At 44.1% G+C, this 7403-nt stretch overlaps 1 pseudogene; it reads left to right on the forward strand.

Annotated features, from left to right (window-relative positions):
- Positions 1-423: 423 nt before the first annotated feature.
- Positions 424-541, forward strand: LOC126458759 (5S ribosomal RNA; annotated as a pseudogene).
- Positions 542-7403: the final 6862 nt, after the last annotated feature.

Here is a 7403-nt window from a genome sequence, read left to right on the forward strand (position 1 = left end):
AACGTCAAATGTACGCCTTAGGCATTGTTGTATGATTCATTTGTCGTTTGTAGTCGACCACTATTAAATTATGATGCTTACAGCGCCATCAATTGCTACATTTTGTAACTGTTTATTTTTCTTCTGTCATATTTTTTCCCCCTTCTCCGATAATATTCCGTTGCAATTTGACGTCATTCTGATCAGTGATGTTATTTCTACAGCGATTTGAAAGTTTAACTTTAATTACAATCACCCTGTATATGTTGCTAGGAACTGCGATGAAAACATAAAACCAGTCCAACACGCCATACTAACGAGTAGTGCTAATAACAGAAAAGTTTCTTAGCTGGCAATTATAATCTAATATTTGATGACATATGCTCCCCTCCCAGCTATATCCTTCCTGCATGTGCTAATTTTAAACGCATGCTTTTCCTTCGGGCCAAAGGCCTTGCCACAGTGGTAACACCGGTTCCCGTCAGATCACCGAAGTCAAGCGCTGTCGGGCTGGGCTAGCACTTGGATGGGTGACCATTCGGTCTGCCGAGAGCTGTTGGCAATCGGGGTGCATTCAGCCCTTGTGAGGCAAACTGTGGAGCTAGTTGATGGAGAAGTAACGGCTCCGGTCTCGGGAACTGACATACGGCCGGAAGAGCGGTGTGCTGACCACATGCCCCTCCATATCCGCATCCAGTGACGCCTGTGGGCTGAGAATGACACGGCGACCGTCGGTACCTTTGGGCTTTCATGGCCGGTTCGGCAGGAGTTTAGTTTTTTTTTTTTTTTCCCCCTTCGGACGAGAAACGGCAGTGTATCTTATCGAGACCCGATTCCACTAGCTACGCTCCAAATCACGTTGTCGCCGTAGCACACAGGGGAAAGATAAACTTGCCTCTTTGGGATGGGTGACTAAAGAGGAAGTTGCCTCTAGAATAGACTTGGAAGGCTACAGTCACGTTTTAGACAAATGTGTGTTAATAACTGTTCGTCTCTGTTTCCAGAAGAGGGGTGTGTATCACACACTTCACACATGATAGCAGAATTGTGCACACATCGTAAGCAACCGAAAACTGGATGAACAGACACCTGGCATTATCGACATTCGAATACTCCGCTCTTTCTTTTTTCAGGGTTTAACATGTTATTTGTCTGTCCATTGCAGCAAACCTATTGTGTTGTTGTTTTCGTATTTTTGTAACTTCCATTAAGGATAAAAATAGACTTGTTACACTGTGGCTTGTCCGTGCTGTTCACCAGGTGCCAGTCTTGATCGTCTAACTGAATATAACTCGTATTTCTTATCTGCGACCTTGAAACTGTGCAACTCGAAGGCACTGCCTGGCACGAAACCTTTTGTGAAGCATTTCAACCCACAGAGGTGACGTTCAGGGCAGTCAAACAGATACGATATCTGACAACATGCACACGTCCCCAACTGCTTTTTTACTGCGGACACATGGCAAGTGTCTGCAGTCTTATTACTTTAACATACTCTCTTCTAAATTATAGTGCTTCCATTTAGATAATATATTTTTTTAAAATTATTATGACGTCTTTGACGACATGTTCATGGGTTTCATGTTAGTCAGGACAATTTTTGTTCTAAAAACAACGCAATCGTTATACTTCACGCTGCAGGTACTTTCCAGGTGAAGACTCTAAAGGCGAATTCCGAACGCTATCAAGGTTAGCGTTCAGTGCCTATTCGATGTCGAGTTCACTAATGATGAAATACTGGTTAAGATGTACAGGGTGGGCAAAAAGCCACGATCAGAAAGGTTTAATATTGTTGTATAGAAAGTATAAGCAAAAGGTTTCATATTGTTGTATTGAAAGAAGCAACATTAAAATTCATTGACGCTGACGGGTCGACATGAATGGTAACGTACTTTCTTCGTCCAACGACGCATGGAGGTTCTGGGAATGTTCATCCATTCTGACTGCTTCCTTGCCGATTTTGCTGGTGAACAAAACCACGATGCGTTGTGTGATTTCATTATCGTTGTCATATTTTTTGGGTCTTCCACTGTGTGGTGCATCTGCCACACACCCGGTTGCAAATGACTTCCGTTCCCCGTACATTAGTCTCCGTTGGGGGTTGTTTCCTGAAGCGATTAAAAAAGTTTTCCCTGGTTCCATAACATGTCTCACCCTTTCGTTCTTTTTCATGCACCCATAGGCTAAAAAGAAGACGTTCTTCTATTGTGAATCTGCTTGTATCCACCGTTATAACACAAATATTTAAAACGATGCCATTTTGGTAGCAAAACAGAACACGACCACGTGCCCTTGCATTCGCCAGGACCACAAGCAAAACAACACGATCATATGATATATTTTGTTGTATGATATATTTTGTTGTAATTTGACGCATTTCATTGTTGTAATTTGAGTGACCTCTATCAGGAAACAAACGTACTACGAGCGAGGAACGTTATTTTCTACCTAGAATACATTTCCTGATCCACGTAATGGCAAAAATTTAGGTCAAGGTACTTGAGTATTTTCCGATCGTGACTTCTGGCCCTCCTGTAGAAGGACGGATAAAGTAATTGGCTGTGGCGTTATTTTACGAACCATTCCAGTGCTAGCTTCTAATTATTTACGGAAACAGTGGAAAATCGAATTCAGGATCGTTGAATGGTAATTTGAAACATGCTTCCCCCAAAGAACGAGTCCAGTTTCTTAACCGCTCTTTCAGGCGAATTCAATTTAAGACACTTCCGACTGTGAATAAATGACAAGATATGAAGAGTGATTCACATGTTACGGCGTGTTGTAACTGCAAAACGTACCAGTGCACACTGGTACTCACCAGTAATGTACTCAGCAATGGGCCGTCTGTTGCTGGTGTAGTAGAAACTTTATGACGGAGTTATCCGGTGTGGTGTGCGACGCCTGCTTGAGAGATGTGGAAACAGTCATACTGCAGGATGCGAAGTTACTACTCGCGGGAGCTGGCAATCGAGGCTGTACCCAACTGCCGCTGTGCTTAGTTCTCGCTTGCATTGTCGCTGTGAGTACTCGGCGCGCCGGCATTGTTGAATAGGTGTGCCTATTTTGAAAACAAAAAGGATTTGCCGATAGGGACACTACAGAGGTGCATGTTATAGGCATTTAATAAAGTAATGAATTTGTTTCAAGAACTACTTCAACACAAACTTTGCTAACTGAACGCTGTAGAAACAGTAGTGGCATTCTTGAAAATGCGGAGTATAAATAGAATTTTCTCCCCCCCCCCCCTCCCCTCTCGCCCCCCAAATAAAACCGAATCTATTCTACGCACCAAGAAATTCAGACTATTATCATTTATCATGTAAAGAAAGTACCTGTTATTTATAATCTAATGAAACTTTCATTTAATGTAACTTATGTGAACTTTTCTCTATGTAATTGTAATCCAATTGTAGAGTTGTTTCATGTGATACAACGATGCAATGCTGTGTGAGGTAAACATGAGAAACCAGAAACTCTGGGTAGCCTAGTAGGCTGCTGTTTGATGATGAACTTTCCTACCCGAAGTATAATCCTTAATCTGGGTCCGATCTCATCTGACAACACCAGCTCAACCAAACTCTCGGTCTGTCACAACTGATCCTTTTGTGGCAACCTTCAACCTACAGCCACACGTGAACTGTTCGACCTCAGATTTGTAAATCAAGAATTAAACTTATCATATGTTGTCATGTTTGTTATCGGCAACGATGTGATACGACATTCACAAGGAATGTTAAAATTAGTGAGCTTTATTCAAACCACAACTTCTTCCAAAAACTATAAATCTTCAGCCACTACTGGTTCAAACTATCAGGAGCATATTGTATTCTAGTCGCTAAGGCAAGTACTAAGTACTTGATGTATTACTGATGGAAACGCTAAACTGTACATAATAACGACTGTCTCGAAAGCAATTATTTAACGAAAACTATTGTACTATCTGTATCATTTGTTACAGATCTTTCATTTTAATATAAGAAACATAAAAGATGGTGTAACTTCCTACTGAATGAAATGTTCCAATGCAACGAACACTAAAATTATGTGTACCACGTTACCTGAAAGTAAACCCCCAACAGATTTCTGTTGAGTGGGTGCTTCCTTGCAGATGTCAGTAATGTCATCAGCCACTCATAGTGGGGGGGGGGGGGGGGGGGGGCAGTGTAAGTAACTATTTCGATGTTAAACACAGATATTGCTGTATATTTGTACAGCATTCGCTACTGGGAATTACGACATTCTTTTGCTAAGTGAGGCACGATTCACTCCCTATCTTCTGTCATTACTTCTTCTTGGTCAGCCTTCATGTTCGCAGCAGCTCAGCGTGTAAGCACCCTTATACTAGCAGTCAAGGAGTTCAATAATAATTATAATTGGATTCTGTACTTTTGTCTACGCTCCATTTTAAGCGCGTGGCTGCTAATCCTCGGCACTAATGAAAACAAGATTTCTATTTTTGAGTGTAATTGAAATTGTACGGAGTACTGCATGATAATCACTCACCATTACGTGCAGATTTGCACATCTCGGAAAAGCCGAACCTATGAAATGTAAATTTCCATCGTTATGTCCGATCTATTCTACAATGATGAGCCAAAACAATATGACCAGCTACTTAACAGCATGTTGGTCCACCTCTGGAACGCAATTCAGCAATAATTTTGCGTGCCATGGGTTCCATAAATACTCGGTACGTTTCCAGAGGTTTGTGGCACCAGCTGCTTTGGCACAGGTGACACACTTCCAATAATTTACGGGCGGGTGGTTTGTAGGCGTGGAACTGGCGCCCGATAGCTTCCCAGTTGGGTTTCATAGGGTGCAAATAAGCCGAATTTGATGGCCAAGACATCAACGAGAGTTCAGTATGATGCTCCTCAAACCGTTACAGCACATTTCTGGCCTTGTGAGATGCACAGTTATCCTGCTGGAAAATGTCGTCGCTGCTGGGGAAGGCATCAAGCATAAGGTGTTACAGGTGGTCCCTAATAATGTTCACACAGTCCACAGCTGTCACGGCGCATCGATTACTACCGCCCAGGAAGCCCAGGTGAATGTCCCTGATAACATACACTACTGGCCATTAAAATTGCTACACCAAGAAGAAATGCAGATGACAAACGGGTATTCATTGGACAAATATATTATACTAGAACTGACATGTCATTACATTTTCACGCAAAATGGGTGCTTAGATCCTGAGAAATCCGTACCCAGAACAACCACCTCTGGCCGTAATAACGGCCTTGATACGCCTGGGCATTGAGTCAAACAGAGCTCGGATAGCGTGTACAGGTACAGCTGCCCATGCACCTTAAACACGATACCACAGTTCATCAAGAGTAGTGACTGGCGTATTGTGACGGGGCAGTTGCTCGGTCACAATTGACCAGACGTTTTCAATTGTGAGAGATCTGGAGAATGTGCTGGCCAGGGCAGCAGTCGAACATTTTCTGTATCCAGAAAGGCCCGTACAGGACCTGCAACATGCTGTCGTGCATAATCCTGCTGAAATGTAGGGTTTCGCAGGGATCGAATGAAGGGCAGAGCCACGGGTCGTAACACATCTCAAATGTAACGTCCACTGTTCAAGGTGCCGTCAATGCGAACAAGAGATGACTGAGACGTGTAACCAATGGCACCCCATACCATCACGACGGGTGATACCCCAGTATGGAGATGACGAATACACGCTTGCAATGTGCCTTCACCGCGATGTCGCCAAATACGGATGCGACCATCATGATGCTGAAAACAGAACCTGGATTCATCCGAAAAAATGACGTTTTGCCATTCCTACTCCCGGGTTCGTCGTTGAGTACACCTTCGCCGGCGCTCCTGTCTGTGATGCAGCCTCAAGGGTAACCGCAGCCATGGTCTCCGAGCTGATAGTCAATGCTGTTGCAAGAGTCGTCAAACTGTTCGTGCAGATGGTTGTTGTCTTGCAAACGTCCCCATCTGTTGACTCATGGTTTGAGACGTGGCTGCACGATCCGTTACAGCCATGCGGATAAGATGCCTGTCATCTCGACTGCTAGTGATACGAGGCCGTTGGGATCCAGCACGGCGTTCCGTATTACCCTCCTGAACCCACTGATTCCATATTCTGCCAACAGTCATTGGATCTCGACCAACGCGAGCAGCAATGTCGCGATACGATAAACCGCAATCGCGAAAGGCTACAATCCGACCTTTATCAAAGTCGGAAACGCGATGGTACGCATTTCTCCTCCTTACAGGAGGCATCACAACAACGTTTCACCAGGCAACGCCGGTGAACTGCTGTTTGTGTATGAGAAATCAGTTGGAAACTATGCTCATGTGAGCACGTTGTAAATGTCGCCACCGGCGCCAACCTTGTGTGAATGCTCTGAATAGCTAATCATATCACAGCATCTTCTTCCTGTAGGTTTCATTTCGCGTCTGTAGCACGTCATTTTCGTGGTGTAGCAATTTTAATAGCCAGTAGTGTAATATTCTTCCCACTAACCTGCATGCTTGGTGCCCTGCATGTTTCGAGCAGTCGTTCGCCTGTATGATGGCGTGTCTGGAAACGACCGTCGACCTGGTCCGCAGTCTAATCTCGATGATCACGTGCCCGCTGTCACCACAATTGCCGATCTTATTGGGTAAACTTGGGAACACGTAGGGGTCCTCTGCTGCCGAACACCATTATCAACACTGTGTGCTGAACGATGTGCTCCAAAACGTTTGTGCCTACGGCAGCACTGTACTCTTGTCGTCAGACCTGCCACAGACCGCCGGCTATCCTGCTATATAGAGCGGGCAAACCTCGTATCCCCATGTTCTGTGATGAAGTATGGGCGTCCAACTTCTTGTCACCTACTCGCGGTTTCAGCATTCTTCAACCACTTTCCATAGGTGCTCACAGCAGTAGCACGCGAACAGCCGGTCATATTCGCCGTTTGCGAGATGCTCGCTCCCAGGCACTGGGCTACAAAAATCTGGCTTTTGTCAAAGTTGTTTAAATCGGCGAATTTCCCATTTGTGCCACTTATCGTCCCTAGAATGATTCCACGTTCGTATTTGCCCCGCTCATTTACTTCTCTTATCTCGTCACGTGACCTTCAGCGCCACTAGGCAGCATACAACCTCGCAATGCGCAGTGGTCATCGGTGTATTCCACGTAAAGCAAAATTATTTATTGCATCACGTGTAGTACAAACACGGTCAACAGTTACCAAACTTAGCTACTTGCCAATAATAGTTCGACACCTGATTACAAGCAAATTCGGTAAAAGAACTAACAAAACAGACCATTCACAGTAGAAATAATAATGTATCAGCATTGCTTAATTTACTCTGACTTAAACATTGACGGAAAAACAATCACAACACACAAGAAGTAATAATGCTACGGAAACGAAAACTGGTAGGCGTGTTTTTACATCTGAAACATGTCTATT

Source organism: Schistocerca serialis, chromosome 2 (genome assembly GCF_023864345.2).
Source record: "Schistocerca serialis cubense isolate TAMUIC-IGC-003099 chromosome 2, iqSchSeri2.2, whole genome shotgun sequence".
NCBI classification, from domain to species: domain Eukaryota; kingdom Metazoa; phylum Arthropoda; class Insecta; order Orthoptera; family Acrididae; genus Schistocerca; species Schistocerca serialis.